Here is a 19,306-nt window from a genome sequence, read left to right as displayed (position 1 = left end):
CTCGGTCTGATAAGAAAGGAACAGGTGTTTGTAGAAGTATAATTTCGTTCGTAATTTTCTATGGATAATCGTTGACGGGAAATTAAAAAATAAGATTCTAAAAAAATATTGATAAAATATTTTTTGGAATACAACAGGACTGTCATCTAATCGATGATACACAGATAGTCAATACGAGCAAATACGTGTTAATTCTTTTTGTAGAAATTTTAAATCGACATGGGTTAACTTTTACGCCGTTCGCCACGGTTACTGTTATCAACGAACGAATCAGACGCGTGACTCGTGTTATTACGTATGTGCCACGACGATAACGGAACCACGAAAATTCCATCAATCTTATCAACGACGCAATTTAGCCGCGTTTTTTGCGAATATATTTTTCGCGCGGTTTGATAAAGTTGACGATTTACCTACAAGAATATATCTTGTCATTAATTACAGTACTCAAAACTTCTAAATAGAAGTGAGTGAAATGTGAATTATATATATCTATATCATATATTTAATCAGCTTAAAACCTATCGGTAGTAATCGAGGGAGTATAGAGAAATTTTTCAAAATTTAAATATTCCATCTAACAGGACGTAGTGAAATAATTTTCAAAAGGCAAGCTGAAATCGTTGAGAACGAAAGGCCGAGCTAAGTTCACGGCGGCACATAGTCCGTAATTATCGAAACTTTTTTAACGACCTTCTTTGTAAGTCGTCCGAGTAAGAGAGTTCGTAGCGAGGGCAGCGAAAGGTTTCCGTTTTAAGCTCGGCGGCAAAGCACCTGGCCGGCTATAGCCGATAAATGCTTATGCACGACTTGCCTCGACCACTTTGAACTTGGAGGGTTGTGCAAATCGTATGGAAAACGGGCTAGTAGGTCAACCGGCTCTACTATACTCTATGTGGTCGTACATACGTCCAGTATAGAATTTCCTTACGTCCGTACACTTTTACTTTTATGTGACACCAAATAAACTGTGTCGAGCTTCGACACAACTTCTCGTACTTATTCACACTCAACTTCGGGAACTTAACCTTTCTGGTATGAAATTCTTGTTCTTTTCCAAGGTTGAACGATTTTCACGTCTATTTCAGTATGAACAGCTTTGCGATTTTTAAATTAATTCACGTAGGTACTATATGCTCTTTTCTAATGTGGGAAGATTAAAAATGTTCAAAGTAATAATTTCGATCGCGCCAGTGGTAGCGATAAAACAGAAACGAAATTGGCAAAGCAAATACACGGGCGGCCGCGGGGGAGGGTCGGTCGACATGCGAGGGTTAAAATTACGTTCTGACTAGAGGGCCGTGGGCTCGAGAGATTCGTTTGGCAACCCTGTCATTTTCCTCGAGAGCCCTTAACGAGGCCTGGCCCTACCTAGCCAACGTTCCGCTCTTCATCGCGGCACCCTCGAAAAATGCAGCAACCCCTCCGTCAGAGACGGCGAGTCAAGGTGAAATAAAAGCTGTTACACCCGGTAACGAGCTTGGAACAAGCAATAACGTCTCATGGAAATTTATTACGGTAAACACGAACGCATCCTTCCAGCTCGCCGCCCGCGGTAGTAAAAACGCGCTCGAAATAATTGCCCCGGAGACTGTTTCGTTCCGTTGTTCCCTTTGCGTTCTGGAAAAAGGCGCGTCGAGGGAAAAAGGAAATGTCAGACACCCTTCATGTAATTTCATGAGCTCCCGTTTAGGTTTGATTCGTAATGGATTATGATAAGACCATTACGAAGTACATTCTATGCTTGGGCAATAGATGATAACTGATATAGTGATAAAACTATTGTATTGTCTCTTAAGTAGTAAATACGTGAGGAAGTAATCAACAATCATCGTTAGTGTTCTCCTGTTTTTATCATAACATCAAAGAAACGCAGCTGATGAAATTGACAGTGTAACACGCAGCAATAGCAGCGCAAATTAGAACAAAAGATAAAATAATGACTAAATCGAACTAACAGAAAGAATAGCACTATAAAGACGACTACGCTGGTTTTAAGTAGAGAAGGACCGTCACTGGTCAGACAGGATTGCAGGTTGATAAAGTCTCAGTACTAACTCGTGGGACAAAGTATTCTCGCAGTTGTATAAAATAACGAGATGGACTGTTACGTTACTTTGTAGTAAAAATTGTGTATCTGGTAACCGTGCAAGCTCGAGTGAAATAGGTCGAGGGAATTGTACGTACGGTAGCCGGCGAATCGCGGGGACACTCGAAATCGATCGTCGAAAGAGAGTCGAGACAATTTTTGCCAACAATGCCGAGAGGCGGCCTATAAAATCCGCGATGGATACCTCACCCTCTCCCCCCCCCTTCCCCAGCGCTTGGCTTCGTTATATTGGATTCTGCGAATCAATAAACCTCGCTTGCGTCACGACCACCGCTGATCCTAATGCAACGAGGTTGCAATGGTTCTTCTGTACAAAACAAGAAGCTTTACCTCGTTCCACGTTGTTTTCCGACTACAAAGAGTATTCGGTTTCGTACGTTCCTTTGAAATCGAGCATTTCTTCGATATATTTTTATCCGTCACTAAAAATAGATATGGGCTTTCTGATTCGATCTCAACGGAATTTATCGAATTCTTCTTTACATCTTTCACCAAGATTTATACTCGCGGGGTTTAACATTGAAAGTTCGTGTCTAGTAACGGGGAAAATAGTCGCTGGACGAGTCGATAAAAAGGCAATGTATAAACATGACTCGCTGTGTAGTTTTAGCGTATTTTCGGATACAGGTTCGTGCGAGGGGAAATTGCGTGCCTGATAATGATCGAGCGCTTCCCATCGGCGGGAGATTAAACGGTAACTAACAAGGTAGCAAAATTAAATCGCTGTCTGAGAAAATGTCAGCCTCGGGCAAAGGTCATAACGAGCCACGGCCGATACTTACTTAAGAATTGAAACCTTTGATGGTGAGGAAGTAGACTCGTGGAGAAAAGCGATATGTCAAACGGTGGTCACGGACGCCGAATACTAAAAACAGTATATTGTTGCTAAATGTCACCGCCTTTCTCTGTTAATTTTGTAATAAACACCGATAAATTCGCCGTGTAACGACTCCTTCTCTTTTACAATTTTCTTGGAATTGATCGTAAAGCAAATCTTAAACTCCTTACATAATCCTAGTAATAAAAGTTTCTACAGCCCTACCAATAAAACTACGACAATTTTTCTGATGAATTTCTTACGATATCGATTTTTCATGCTAATAATAATTTAATGGCTATTAGAATGATTCACGATTTTCAAGACAGAATACTTTCCCTTTTATAAATTTTTCATTTTTCACGTTTCTCATGCAATTTAATTAATTATTAAGCGTTCGTCTAGCCTCTCGACTGCTTCGTCTGCAGAGGAAATCAGTTTCTACCCTACGAGGAAAACCGGGGAGATTTTTTGCATCGGACAAAAACCGTGAGAAATCGCACCGGACCGTGTAAATACAAGTCAACTCTACGTAAAAGCGCAGGCTGATTTACAAGGCCAATGGCGCGCTTATCTCGCTTAGGCAAAGGCACTAAAAGGAGGCGAATGTTCGAGACCCTTTTAAGGTTCGATAAACGCGCTGTTTTTCACCCCGTTTCGACGAATAAAAAAAAATACACGATAGAAGAGGGGTGCAAGATAACCGTGCCGCACGAGTGGAAGCGATGAAAATTCGACTTTCGTCGAGGCTCCCTCGTAAAACGTGACTACGTACACGCGTTGTTTGATGGCCCAGTAAACGCCGAATGTGACAGGGAAATTTATTTTGATTACCAGGGGTGAATGAATTGTAACGTCAGCGAACCTGCGCCTCTCTCTTTCTCTCTTTTCTCCATTAGAATTCGCGTTTTCCCATCTGTATAGATTATTTAGCATTGTTAAGAAAAAATCGTAAAGTTCTTTGAAAAAAGCCAACGTTGCTACTTCATAAAATTATGCAAAATGTCAGTAATAATATAGATTATGAGAACCGCGTTGTGATCACAGTTAACACGATCAATCTGCACGGGTGATCTCGAGTAATAATCACTTTCTCGGTGGGTAGAGTACGCGCGATAATTAGCGGAGGACACTAATTACGAGGAGGCACGGACCACGATTGATTTTATATCCGAGTAAACCCGCCGTCGTCGTCTACGACTACGCTACCCGTGCCCACTCCTAATCTCCTTTTTCTCCGTGACTACGTTTAATCTTGTCTCCTAGTGGCACGGGGAAACGTCGAGGACGGAATTTATCGCTGGGACCAACTCCGGAATTAATATCGCTCGTTTGTAGTAATAGCGACGTAACTCGTAAATCACGAGGCTTTGAGAAACGAGTCTGAACGCTTTGAGTAATAATAATGAGGATTCGATGCCGAAGTGTCACGGTTGCTGGCATTGAATTCTGCAAAGAGTTGGTGAAACTATTCAATAGCTTTCTACTTGCACGGTCCACAAAAGCGGGAAAGGGAGAGGGTTTCGGTGACCAGCCGCGACTGTGTTCGCGCCGGCCATTATTTGCACAGCGAGATTTTCCAATTAAACCGTGATTAATCCACATGACGAATGCTTAGGGCTCGAATGTTTACGATGCGCGGGAAATAAGTTCCCGGTGCCTATGGACGCGGAGAGAAAGAGTGAGGGCACAGCCGAAAATCGATATACATACACGGGGGTTCCAGGCTCACCCAGGGATGGTTGGATGCGCAGAGGAATCGACGATAATCTGATTTCGATGGACGGCACTAGTTGGATAATTCGTTTGCCTGGTGCCACCAGAGAGAGAAACAACCAAGAGGAGGGATGGAGATGAGAGAAACCATCGCACTCTATCTTTCTCTCCATTTCTCTCCTATCTCCGTTCTCCCTGTCTCTCCGCTCATCGCTCAGCTATCGATACAACCATCGAATCCGGTTTCCCCTGTGATTCACGTGACTCGAATCGCGGAAAAATTCGGTCCGCGATCGTTTCGAAACGATTTTACCACCTTCTCGACGATTAAAATTGTTTACCCCGACGGCTATTTGCACCGTTTCGCTTTTATGCGACAGCTGATTTGTAGAATGCAGACTTTTATGCAAAACGGAATAATTGCAAAATTAATTAAGAAAATGCAACCTAACGAACAATTCCGTTTATCCTTTAAAAATAATATGCATTTCACTTTCGATGTCTTATATGTTCGTTTTCATGTTTTAGACAGACACAATATTTCTGTAAATGCGTAAAATCCGCGGTCTACTGATCTAATTTTTAGTATCAATCCATCTATTTTCATGCCACAACTTTTCTGTTATTACATCACTAAGAAATATTTTTATCATTTCTACAACTACAATACGACTCGTGAATATCGTTTTAAAATTCAATCACAGGGAGTGCAAATTCTTTCTGAACGTTCTGACAGATTATTAAACTGCCGTCAGTGCCGATAATTAAAATAATCTCGTGTACGAGAGCGAAATCCTCAGTCACCGTTTCGCGTCCCATTAAAATCTATCCGTGAGCCAATTCCAATTAATTAATCCGTGAAACGCGAGTCGCAGGCACATCACGCCATCTCGGCTACTATAGTAGTGTCTTTTGACCTTGCTATTATTGTCGCAACTATTTTTGTAAGTCAGCCGCGGGCAGCTTGACGTAAATAAATGCGTAAAACCTGACTACGTCGCTTTCTAACTCCATTAACGTGGCTGATATCGTTAATTCGTCGAACCCGCTCCGTATGCGCGTCACGTGGCGTTTTGAGCGGCAGCCGTGGCCGTTTCCGCGATAGGAAAACTCGATTCCAGACAGCGTAGTGACCTTAACGTAATTTGTAGTAATAGACACGTTTATTCGATGTAACGCCCGTGAGTCATTGCAATCGCTCTGGATCGCGTCGACCTTGAAGAAAATCGAAACGCCCCGCGCCGACCGAGCGATCGAGTACTGGCTGCCAGCCAGCAAAAGCGATTTCTAGATCGATCGATCGAATCAGACGGCATTCATTTACCTTTTCAACGACCGACTGCATTCCAACGAATGAGTCGACCTTCGCGATGCTACCACAAATACGAACTACGGTTGTCGTAGGTGCGCGAAAGCTCACCTTCGAGACAATTCTTTCGTGTACATGTATTTATACACGATGCTGCGCTAACGTGTCATTGACATATAGTATCTACTGCATACTTTTGAAATGATCTTACGACTCGCTACTTATAATACGGGACATTGCAAGAATTTTGCGTTGACATTATAATGAGTCAGTGGAATAAAAGAATTTCGAATAGTCATCTCATGAAGCAAATTATATTTTTGGCGTAACAGATGCTTTAAAATCTAAGTATTGTTTGATATAGTTTCATCACTTTCAGAATGAAACTCGTCGTTGCAAGCGCGACTACGTCTATTAGGATACATCGAGTTGCGCGATTAAAAAATTAACAAGTCAGATGGGATCATTCCTTGGTGAGCTCAGACGTACTCTGATCGCGTGATGCGTTACAGAATTCGACCCGTTCTTCGCATAAAATTATCGAACTGCGTGACGCGATCAGCATTCGCACGCGGGAACAATGACCAAAGAGGGAGAAGGAAGCAACGACTTGCGCTAGTCAGAGTTCCGCGATGCGAGTGCAAGGCGTTGGAGAACGTCTAGAGGGATCTCGAATAGCCGAGGAGGAGTTCGATACTCACGTGTCTCTTGCCAGCGAACACTATTCTCGTCTCCGGAGCACGAAAAGCATCGACCGATGTCAGGGGAAGATCACTTCCGTAGCACCCTCGGACCGTTATCCACACTTCTCCCCGGTTCTCCTATAACGTCGTAAGCGCCACAAAAATTCCTTTAGGTATTCCTAGGATCACAATCTTCCAAGCTCCAGAATAGAACAAGCTGTCACTCGCGCAAATCAATTCCGAATCACACCGCGTCAGAGAAGAAACGATCAAGTAGTCTTTAAGCGTTTACGAAAAACGATTACGTAGAGTAGTATAAAAGTAAAAAAAAGAAAGACGTGAATAGAGATCCGGAAGAAAGGAGCCGATCTCCTTTCCCCTCTATGTTTTATTGTACAATATTCGTAGTTGTTGCTCGCTGCAACGACGTTCGTGATCTGTCGTGACGGTCGGTCCTCGAACGGAATCGGTATCACACTACGAGGGAAGAAACCCTTTTGCGCCCGCGCGTTGCTCCACACGTATCTCACGTATCTGTGTGCAGACGGATATTATATATACAGCACGCGTGTCCCTGTACTGCCCTTCGGTTCCGTATATATATATATATTTTTTTTCGTTTTTTTTTTGTTTTATGAAAAGTCGGACAGGAATTGCTGTTGGGCAAATCCGCACGAACAGTCACTCGCGATTGCCGCTGCGAGACTGGAGCGCGGGGAAACATGTGCAGCCTCTTACATACCGTTAAGGGGTGGGGAGTAGGGGGAGCCACCGACGTCGTCGTGACGTGCCGCGAGTGGGGGGTGGAGGATCCCACTCCGGGCGTTACGTGCAACGAGAGGGGTACGGCTTGGCAAGGACGCGAGACCTCGACGTGTCGCGGCTGCTCCGACCGTGTCTGTGCCGTACCGTACTCATACCACTGTCTGCCGTTTTTCCACTCGTAGCCGACACACTCCCGCGTGCGTCTCGCCTTTTCTCTGGGCCACGCTGATAAGGGAAGTTATCGCGAGAGCGGCTCCTCTCGCGGGATTCGGAATTGAATGACCCCGGGGTGAAAAAAGAGGGTCGCCCCATTTGGATCGCGTCCCCGAATTGAACTATACGCTACGCGAGCATGCACGAGTTATACGCAGACATGTGCACACGGATGGATGTTATAGATAGTGCGCCACGAGAGCTTGTTCCTTTTTGGAGCTGGTTAGCTATACTTAGAGCCTAGTTTCTGCGTTGTTGAGATTTATCGGGGGAAATAGAGATTCGAGGATGGAGAACTGCGGCACAATGTTTTGCATCCTTAACTTTATTGCCTGGCACGGACATAGCTACTTTTTGTCTGAAGGAGGTCTCGGCAATTGTTTTCTACTTACAGACAACGCGTTTTTAAATCCTCATACTCTATACAGGTTCAGATGAACGAATTAGAAATGGAATAGCAAGAGTTATAGTGACGTGAATGCAATTTGCTGTAAATCGAGACTTTTAATTGGCAGTTTAGCCCACGCGGTAATCTAGCCGTTATTAAAATTTATGAATCTTATTGCGCGTTATAAACGAGCTTCGCATAGCGTTAACTATACCATGAATTAGATCCGATTCGTATCTTAAATTACTTGCTATTAACGATGCACTGGATCACTTTCGATATTACCAGTAAATATTTGATTTCGTCTCGATTTTTAAAATCAATACTAAGAGATTTTCTTGTTGACTATAAAATAGAAGATTAGTGTATTGCATATTTTATGACCATTGTCAACGACCGTTGCTGTAATTGCCTCAAAAACAGCGAGAATAACACGGAGGGCGGGAGAATGAGTTAATCGCGTTAAAATCGAGCGACCTTGATTTACTTCAGCGTCAGCACGTGAACGTGCAGGAAGCCCACTATCTGAAGACGATCGCGACAAATCGTAAGGCAGATTCGTATCGCGACTTCCGCGATGAGGTAACATAGACGTAATCACAATTGCAAAGACCGTGTCGGCTGTTCTGAGGGGAGGAATTAATTCTTTCTTTTCTTAGTGAAGGAGAAAAGGTTTCGTGGGTCGAATAGCGACGGAAGTGACTGTTACATCGTTCCGTCAAGACTCATGAATCGCAATTTTGCCGCGGATCGGTTACAAGATCGAAACTGTGATAGGTACTCGATTGAATCTCAATGCTACAAATCTTGTTTCTTGTCTACGATCCACCTTCGATTAATCGATTTTTTAAGTACTGCAATGCGATTTATCGTTTCTGCATGAGTACCAAGCTTCTTTGAACGCGGATATTCCTATACAGAGTTGAGTACGTCTGTGAGCCACGTGTAATACAGACCGGTCGGTTATATGTATTTGTTAAGATTGCGATTAATCTAGAAACTGTCGAGATGTCCTCTGATACGTTCAATATGTAAGGAGGTGGACATTCACGGGAATCGGGACAACACGTTAGATAATATATTAACTAACCAGTCCACCGGTAGAGTAAAGATTACGTAAACGTTCAGTGAATATATCGATACTGCGTGTTACTTAAATGAATAAAAAGGAAAGCGATATGACTCAGTTTCCAAGAGCATGTCATTTTTTTATGTTAATGGTGACGCATTTCTAACCACTCAACAAAGAGAAATCTTTGTTAGATAACGTATTATGGATAAATATCCATATGCGTGTATTCACCTAATCACTGTAATTCATCTAATAACTGTAACCCTACTAAACCCGAAGCTAATAGGACCCCAACAACGAGCGGATATTTTCCACGCACCGCGTATTTATATATCAAAAGCCTGTCATGCGTCTTTTTAAGCTCCATCCCCGTTCGCCATCGGCGGCATTGAATAAAACGTGGCATGCTTATACACGCGCGTGTACGACGTAAGAAGTACGCACACGCACGAGCGCGCGCTTCGGGGTGCAGGGTTTGAGCATGTGTACAGTTTAGCAGGAAGGAAACGTCAGGGGCACGCGGCGCACACACCGTCAGACCCTATGTGTGTCACTCCTCCTTTCGCGCGTGCCCTTTAAAGGTTCCGCAGAATGAAACACGCGCTCAGTAAATAAAGGTGCATTGCATCGTTCTTCCCGGCTCGTTTCCTCGACGTTTAACCACTCCTGATTCCATTTCGAAAGACAAACTTCACTTTCTCATGGCAATCACGTCAATTTCTATCTCCATTGGAATCATTCAAATATGTCGACGTATTAAAAATCAGTAAAATGACGAAATTAAAAATGACAACGTTTTATAATGCGGTGATATCTGAGAAAGAACCAGCCAAAAGAGAATTAAATAGACACTATATACTCTCTAACATGTATTTCGGTGTACGCATTTCCGTGGAGAAAAGCCTTCGCGCACCCCATTCTACTTCCCTTTCACCCAGCCTTAAGATCGAGTTGCTGTTTCTTCTTTTCCAGTTCTCAACTCTCTTGAATTCGGTTTAGTTTCTTCGCAGCGCTATTGATCGTATTCTTCCTTCTTATCGTCTTGTCCCGTCCTCCTTTTATCAATTTCTTTTTATCCCCTGTCCGCCGGTCAGTCCCGTTTGCTGCTCCTTTCGCTGCTTCCGCTCGATCCGGTTACGCCTTCGTTTGCACGTCCGTGCGGTCCTAGCCAGCAGCCCCTGTTGACTTTCCTTTTAGTCGTATTTACGGATCCCATCTCTTATTTGTCTTTACCCCTCCGCTCGATATAATTTTATTTGCGTCTACTCCGCTCTCGCTCGTGTTTGTGCTATCTCTTCTGCCATGCGTATCCAATGCAATCCACTTTGCAATTCTTTCACTTATTCCTCCATTCCATCACTACTTTAAGATACAGATCGAATATGCATGAATCCATTTCTTGTCCTAAGGTCTTCTGGCGTGAACATTAGTCAGCTGTAATCAATATCGATCTGTCGTTTAAGTATGGGTGATGCTAAAATGAATTCTGCAGTCTTTTATTTGAACCCTTCGCCGAGGACGCTCTCGCTCGGTTTTCCTTTCCTTTGTTGCATCAGTAAACAGGTTAGCCAATTTTTCTGGCGCAGGAAGCAGGAACGTGGGAGAAGCACTCGGAATAAGAATGTGGATACCAGTAGAAGGAGGCACGCGCGCGCGCGCGGGAGGGTTTTAGAACCGCAACGTTTTACGTACGCGCACACAGCCGAGCGCGCACAATATACACGCGGGAAACGTGCCGCGCATATATATCCACATCTGCGTATTGTTCCAAGCGGGTTTTTCGACTGAGATTAAGAGGCTAGCGCACGTAGAGTCCGGCCCCTAAGTATGCCAAGGATTACCGGTATGAACTTTTATGTTACGGTAAGCCCGCGAACGCAATAATCCGATAACGCAGGAAACCGGTGCCGGTGTTACGTTCGCGCTACCGGCGCGGTGACAGATTATCTGGTGAACGAGTTCGAAAGTTATCGGGCAACTTGGATTCCCCCGCGAGGAAATAACGCCGTGAGTAATCGGAACAGTATAATCTGTGACCGGGACGTTTCACGCGTATTTGTCACAATTCTTATATGAGGGGAACTTCAGAATACTTAGATTGATTGACGCAAAAGTCTATTAGAATCTATCTTGATTATGAACTTTCATGTTTCACTTGAGAAACTCTTAACTGAAGATTGGATTTAGAGAAAGGGGCATTTATGATTAATTTAATGACATTTCGCATTCAAGAAACATTTCGTTTCCTCGGTATAACAGAACATATATGCGACGCATGAAACAAACGGAAACAATTCGTTCCTGGGTTGCCACAATTATTTTCACCTTGAACACGTCAAGCAATTAATCAGCGCGGCTCTTAAATTTGCTCGCGCGTGCGATCACGCACAAAACGGTTTGTTAATTAAAAAATAATCGAAACAACGCGCGTCGTAGCCGCTGGTACGTATTACTGATTTGTCAGGAAACAAAAGACAGTAAAACTGGGGAAGGGCTGTGTGTCTGCGTAATTAAAATTATACCACGGAGGTAATCAATCGAAATTTCTTCCCGATAAATCACGAACTGATTAACAACTGGCAACAACCAGAGCGATAATCGTATTTGTTCTCTATCGAAGGCGCCGTAACTATAAAGTACGTGCGTACTATAAATGTACAGACGTGATTCGATTCATCTACTATCATGAATAATAATTGACGCTGCTATTATGCAGTTCGTATATGAATTAATAAATAGTTCGATGAATTTGATAAATTATATGATGATTGTAAATTGTAGTAGAACGGAAATGTAAATAGGACAAGGTTCTCTGGTTTTATTTTTCTTTTTTACAGGACTTTTGCATGTAAAATTTCCTTATTCCTACGATCGGTTTTACAGTCACGGCAAGCAGCGTGGCGAGTTTCTATTTTCCAGTGTCAAACCGTTCTTGGTCACGGCCAACCAGGCTGAAAACATTCGTGTACTCGCTCGAGCCTTGCACGCTCGTCCGTCGTTATTTTGCGTAACGAGCTACCGTTCTTCCAGCACCGTTTTACGACTGACCTCGTGGCACGTGTACGTACGTATGTACCTACCAGCCGGAATCAAACCAGTCATGTTGGGATCCAACCGTAAAACTTCCTGTTATGCCACGCAAATTGCGTTTCCCTTTTAATCTCTAATTTCCATATTAGTCGATTTTCCACGGTATTTAATGAATCTATCAAAGCAGTCTAATGTTTCTGTATATTCAATTATATTTAGTGATTACTACCGTATTCTCTAATTTTCGGAATTGAAGAACGAAATTCTTTTGAACTTTCGCACACGACTCTAACAAACACTTTTTCAATCTTCCTGATTACCTCGAACCATAAGCAATAGTTTCTCCCATTTCATGCTATCGTAACAGGCGTCGAACTACGTTGACACCAGCCGAGATTGTTTTTCCAAAGAATAAACACTTTCTCAATATCGTGATTTTTCCTGAAGGTAAAATTCGCGTTTCATTCTGTCACTCTTTCGTTCCAATCTTTGGAAGAAATCCACGATGACTATATATTTTCCCAAACACAAATTCAATCGGTGATCGAAAATGAACTGGCGACGACAAGAAAATAGTTATGAAAGGAAGAGTTGGAACTTGACTCAAGAACGAAGTTACATATCCATGAAAGTTCCTCATCCTGATTAAATCTTCGAATTCCTGTGCAGCCCGTGTCCCTGGATTCCCGTGGCGATAAGATTAAGTTCTTGTAACAAGCGAGCAGACATCGCAGTATCAACCCGGTCCTGATGAGATGTTCGATATTACATATTAGTAGTGATTAAATTGATATGGCTTTATTACGAAGGTAAACGTTTCCACGTGGCTTTATAATAGAACGATACGATCGTACGGAGGATTTCAACGTCGTTGATCAACACGGCACTTTCTTATCGAGAAAACTCGTTACACTCCAACCAATCCGAGGGATCTAATTCAATCGACGTCTCCACCACATGAATCATTAATAACAATTAATAAAAATTCCATTTCTAACAACACGTTACCCACCGTCAATACTTCCACTTCTCTTTTCATTAGAATATGATTCCTGATTTAATTTAATCGAATAGAAATTGCATTTCGCACGCGAAGCGAAATGTCTTCGGTGACACGCAGCGAAATAATTCAGCAGTGAGTGCAGAAAAAATGCAGAATTGAGTCATTCGTTCGTTACTTGTTCGAGCTCATTTTTTTTTCCTTTATTTTTTTGCCACGATAAGCGCCGAGGTACCGCTGCCAGCGCGATAGCGTTCGCTTTTATCAGCACGACCCACACACGCCGACCACGACCGTGAAATTGCACGTCACGAACAGTGCCATACACGTGCACGCGTTCGTATCAAAAGTCAGTCGGTCGTGTCGGGAAATGTACATTAACGATCAAAAGTTTGGTATTACTGTATCCACGGAAACAGTCAACAAGTTAAAAACGTATTATAGTAAGTAGCCGTTTAATACGAAACTCAAACAAATTCTGTACAGATGCTTGCAGTATTAATTCAAACTCAATAAGTTGATCATTTAGATTTAGATTTTTCATTGGCAATATTATTTCTTGCATAGAATTCGATATAAACACGTATATAACAGCAGGTTACTCCAGGTTGTGTTGTAACAACGGTTGATTACGAATTCAACGAACGATCACGAGCTACGCACAGCTTACTTATTAAGCTTCTATATAATTAATTATGTTATAAATACGTAACGAGCACAGATTTAAAAAGTCTAACTGGTGAAGTGCAATGCACCGAACCATTCCTTTAAATTGCTTTCATTGAAATTACATCAGTTCTTAGAGAAAAGCTTACGCTTGTATTAAAAAAACTTTACTCGAACTAATCACTTGATTAGGACATCAGGATTCTCAGACATGATTTAGATGTGTTCAACACAATTGCAAATCATGACGGAATCATTAATATTTATGCGTTACGTAATGATAGCAGAGTGGTGTCTTACGTGTACGAGAACACGGGCGTTTCAAAGAAAAGTTGACGATACTTTCTGCTATTCGCGCTAACAATTTCATATTATCATACCGTGATGCCATTCGTTATGAAAAATTTCATTAACCACTTGTCCCAGCTAAATAAAATCGTGACTCCGCCGATGCGGGGTATACTTACTCACGAGATCGTTGTTCCGCGATGCAGAATGAAACGTGATATCATCCGCCGGAGACGTAGTAATTATTCGATACTCCATTATTCAATCCGCTCGGGTTAATCCAAATTCGGGTTAATCGAAATGTTTACACGTAATCCTCGGGATCGTAATTAAGGTGTCATTTGAATATGGAAACGTAGGTATTACCCTCGTTCACCAATCAGTTCAGTATGTCTTTCTATTAATTGAACCGTCTTAATTACAGAGTCTTGTATAATTCATTTCAAAATCCATCATCAATGACACAATTTTTAAATTGTCAAACATACTCTTCATTTTTTGTCGTGAAATTTAGAATTTGAATTCATTTCGTTAACTCGTTACACTTTACTGCTACTGGAACGAAACGGACGTCAACGATAAACGTTAGGTGAAGCAAATTATATCGCGTCGACGAGCACATTAAAACAATTGTTCAAACTATGCGACGCGGCTAGGCGGTCTGAAAATTTTCCATTGACTTCGCCGAGCCCTACGCGACGTTACACGGACCGTTCGACTTCGATCGATGAAGCGGCAACTTTTTCATTCCATGCCACGCGCCGCGTCGTGGTCGCTCTGTTACCAAACTAATAAGACGCCGTCGCGCGTCGTGGCGAACGACGACCGGCCGGATTAATGATCGTAGCACGAGTCCAGCCGGGTCGACACGGTTCTCAGCGTCGCATAGAACAATTCGTCGATGCTCAAGAACCGAGAGACCGTCGCAACGCCATTCACGAAGAAGTGGATCCGGTTTAAGGCGGATCCGCCGTGCGGCGAACCGGAGCGGAGGCAGCGCGTACGCGTACGTACGCGAGTGAACCGGTTCACTCGATTTCATTCATTTGCCGGATAATCGTCGTGTTCCTGTTTGCGGCTCAGGGACGTACCTACCGATGCAACGCGGCGACGACCCGCGAACTGCACGTGCTCAAGGTCTCCGATTCCGTCACTCGACGTGCTTTCCTCCTCTCTATTCAGGCCCAGTCAGTAAGAACTTCTATATACCATGTAGTATACTAAGTTTTATCACATCGTGATAAAATAACATTTTATAATCCGATGATACGAGTCTCATACTAGGAGACTTTCCTGTTTCACTGATTCTGTTTGATATGAGATCAGAAGTGGTATAAGGATTGTGAAAGTCAGACTCGGTTGCTCTTTCTTCGCACGCTTTTCATAAAGTATTACTGCGTGATAAGAGAAACTGCGTTTTTCTATTCAATTTCCTATCTGGTTTTATTGTCTTCCATAAATATTTCTTTCTTTTATATAACATTCTTTTGTTATATTTCCGTAGTATTTTTGTCGAAAGGCTATCAATTTCTTTTGCATCGTCTCGCTTATACACATATTAATATCATATGTCCTTTTTTCGTTGAATGCAAGTATGCTAAAATTGCCAAGGAATTTCTGGTCCGCGATCAACGTTTTTTTCGACTGCTTACATAAACGTGTCGAGTGAATTTTTCATAAGTACGCGACAGCATTATGCATAAACCGTCGCCAAAAAGTCGCGGCAACCTGCCGCCTTAGATACATATTTGTTCCCCTTAAAAGTTCGGTTTCGTAATGACACGCGCGAGCGTGAGCGAAACATTATTTGGAGTGGTAAACAACGTCACTTGAATATGTAATTATTCTTTGCAAGCAAACATTATCATTAGTCGTTGACGTGTGTGAACATCAGGGGTCTTCTTCTTTTTATACACTGTCCTTGAATTATTTCTGAGCCTTGCAGTTCTCTAAACTATCGTAGAATTCAATTTTATACAAACGAATTATGGGAATAGTCTAATATTTGATTGATATTAGAAAACGTAGGATTCATAGGGAAATTATGTATAAAAGTTGTAGAAGTGTTATAAATAATTAAAAATCCTAATTCTAGTATATACGGTTTTATATAATATACTGCAATTTTCCATGAAAGAGATCAACAATTCATTTTGCATACGTTGTGACGTAAGCATAAATGCATAGATAACTTTTATAAAGCGTCATTCGCTTTGAAGTTATGGATGATTAGAAAATAGCTATACATGGAAAACTCTCGACCAAAGGAGGTATTATTTATTACGTTTCCTTGTTCCTGTTTTCGAAAGTAAAGAGGATCATAAAAATGAACGAGTTTAGTTTCACAAATGGAATATTCAGTAAATTCAAAGTCTGATTCCATGACCATGAACGTGTCATCTATCATACACATTGGCACTAGAGACATTGAGACTTTGCATTTGAGTTGAATTATAACAATAGCGAGTGAACTCCGGCAATAACTGCGAATCGTTCTTTTCCCACAACCGAACTACCCACGAGAATTTACCCAGCACAGTTTATAAAGAATGAATTGTTCCCGAAATTAGTTTCTATCTTTTGAACTACATCATTCACTTAATAATAAAAATGTCTATTTTTCTACAAGAACAGAGTTCAGAGTTTCTCTTGAGTGCTTAAAAGAAACCTGAGAGTCTGCGTCCGACTTTTTAGAGATACACGAAGGCCAGTATCGTTTTGTCCATTTTTGAACATGTATCAAATTCTGACGCAACACAGTCGGTCGTAAAATTTCCAAGCGAGACTCGAGCGCGTGAGTACACGCACATGTGAGGCCACGGTCATCGCGGGACCTTCATTACGGAACGTTCATTGTTCTCTCCCAATTACTCCTCTGCTTCTATTTAATATTATGCTAGATAACTGTGCAAATGAATTGCACTTTCAATGAACTGTAGAGTTCAACTAAAGATTTCTGCAGTTTTTACTATTCCCTTTATTTCGCTCAACTAAGAAGATTCTAATTGAATAATCACATGACTGGGCAATTCGTTATGAACAATCGAAATGAACCGGTCGATAATCCCATTTAAGACAAGATAAGGATAAGCGAATCGATAAATATCTCGCGGAAAATGGAATGGAACCGATGTTGACCGCTTGTCGGTGGCTGTTCTTCACTGCTTTTTTCTTTATTTACTCGCTACTGCCCTCCCTCCACCGCCCTCGTTTCGTCGTCGTCGCTTTTATGTTGCTAATTACGCAAACGGGAAACAGTATTTCTTCCTCATTAATATTTCTTCCGGTTTCGCGGTTGCACTCACTTCTCAATGTACCGAACGATCAACGTTTTCCTGGTTTTCTCGTTCGTCCAACACTCGATTTTCCTGCTACGGAATGTTTGTTGATTTCTTACCCGGGTAATTAACTCGGTTCTGCGAGAGAGACATTTTTTTTAAGAGACTTCTTTGATCATTAGTGAAAGCTGTGAATGTTTTGCATTCAGTGCATAAGAGAAATGATCAAAAGCCTGAGTATTTAACTTTCTTACTGATATTTGTTTATTATGCAAAATTATTTTTTAATATCCAAGTATTGGCACATACGAATTTCGAAATAGCTTTTATTCCCTTACTTTTCCATAGACGTTTCATAATGCCACGCCTACTATATCACGAATATCAAATTCTGACTCTAAACCAGGTTTCCATGTCTCGACTCGGTCACATTTAGAGAAAAACATGGTATTTGAGACGCGTGGTCATGTCGACGAATATTCCTAAATTGTGACCGTTGCAAAATCAGAATTCCTCGTTCGCTAGAGAGAATCGTGATTTGCATAGTGGATCTATGCCCACCGCCCTCATTCGATATTTCGCTGGAACGCGAAGGAGAAACTTTTCTAATTCACGCGATCTTGAACTTCTTTAAATGTCAACCCGGAGCCGATATGAACCTTTCGCAAAAGCGCCACACATTATACTTCGCAATCATTGCGGAAAATGTATGTATCATTCTCCGAGTTATTTTCAGATTATTTATGCGTCTACTATTCTTGGTTCGTGATGTTCACTTATTGACATTCCACGATCGTTTCCTCCTGACTAAAGGGAACCAGGAGATTACTCGGATTTCACAATACTTTCAGGAATTTAGAAAATGATTAAGTATTTGATTACGTTATACGTACATACAGGAAAATATAGTTGAAGGATGTGACAATTCCAGAAGGTATTAAGAAATAATAGTAATGAATAAGTCATTAATTATTAATACCGACATAGAAAGAGTTTTAACAAATACTTTCCCTAAATTCCGACGAATCGTTTGTTAAAAATGTGTATAGATATACTTGTACAAAAATATTGATCCACGACATTGTCAAGTCTGTCTATGCATAATGATTGCATAATGCGGCGATGGTCTATACGGCGTTAAACACGATGCCCGGCATTTGCAGCCTGGATAAGAGGCTCGCGAGTACAAGTACACACGACCACGCACGTGTCGCGTGCGTAGTTCGCGTACGCACTGGCACAGGCCGTGCCTCGAGCGGTTCAACCTTGCCATTCATGAACCGATGTGAATTCCAGCTGAACGCATTAGTAATAGAAATGAAGTGTTAGTTATCCGTGCAAATAAGGAACAATAATATAATCGTTGAAAAAGTTTTCACAGCTTGTACAATCATTTGTATCTTTTACAAATATTTAATTTATCTCTACCAGTTCTGAAGAAAAAAATGATTAGTCGTCAATAGCGGGTCCGATGACGGGGCAGAAATTTCTTCCGATTGTTTGCAACAAACAACGGCTCAGTGTACATGTTTATATGTTAAGTCACGACATCGGTCTCCTTATTTAATAATTATTATGTTATATAATTTTCATTCTTCGTTTTCCGGTTGCGTGACAGTTGTGCAACAGATCTGTTTGTTAATACCAGCTCCGAAACGGAGCGAGCAAACGGTTCGACGCGACGAAGGCGAATGATAACTAATAACGTTTTCCCTCTGTCACGTAAATTGAAATTGCCTGCTGCGGAAGTCACTCGTTAAATCTCAACAAAATACACGTAACAGTGTCTTACGCGATCGTTTCGTTAAATAAACGAAGACGTTACACTTAGAAATGAAATGAGAATAATTTCATCTTTGAGGAAATGTACGAGGAAATCAATCAAATATTGTATTAATCCATCTATCATAAAAGTTGTTTTCCTTCTAATTTCGATATTTAACGAATTACGTATGATTATTTGGCATTTTA

The 19,306-nt window shown here is 41.7% G+C and overlaps 1 protein-coding gene across 4 annotated transcripts in view; it reads right to left on the bottom strand.

The window, feature by feature from the left end:
- The window catches only part of LOC108626337 (protein Tob1), a 75,344-nt gene that overhangs the window by 27,383 nt on the left and 28,655 nt on the right, over positions 1-19,306 (bottom strand). For 2 of the 4 annotated variants that reach the window (XM_026814757.1, XM_018026934.2), the window contains one exon: positions 6,654-6,773. The exons of the other annotated variants lie outside the window; for them this stretch is intronic. The gene's annotated coding sequence lies outside the window, so the exon portion shown is untranslated. The remainder of the gene's footprint in view (positions 1-6,653; positions 6,774-19,306) is intronic. 4 annotated transcript variants of the gene reach the window in all.

The sequence above is a fragment of the Ceratina calcarata genome, unplaced genomic scaffold (genome assembly GCF_001652005.2).
Source record: "Ceratina calcarata isolate Rehan_Ccalc_2016 unplaced genomic scaffold, ASM165200v1 scaffold397.2, whole genome shotgun sequence".
In the NCBI taxonomy this organism is placed as follows: domain Eukaryota; kingdom Metazoa; phylum Arthropoda; class Insecta; order Hymenoptera; family Apidae; genus Ceratina; species Ceratina calcarata.
The sequence above is the reverse complement of the archived record's forward strand: the minus strand, read 5'-3'. Positions and strand labels throughout refer to the sequence as shown.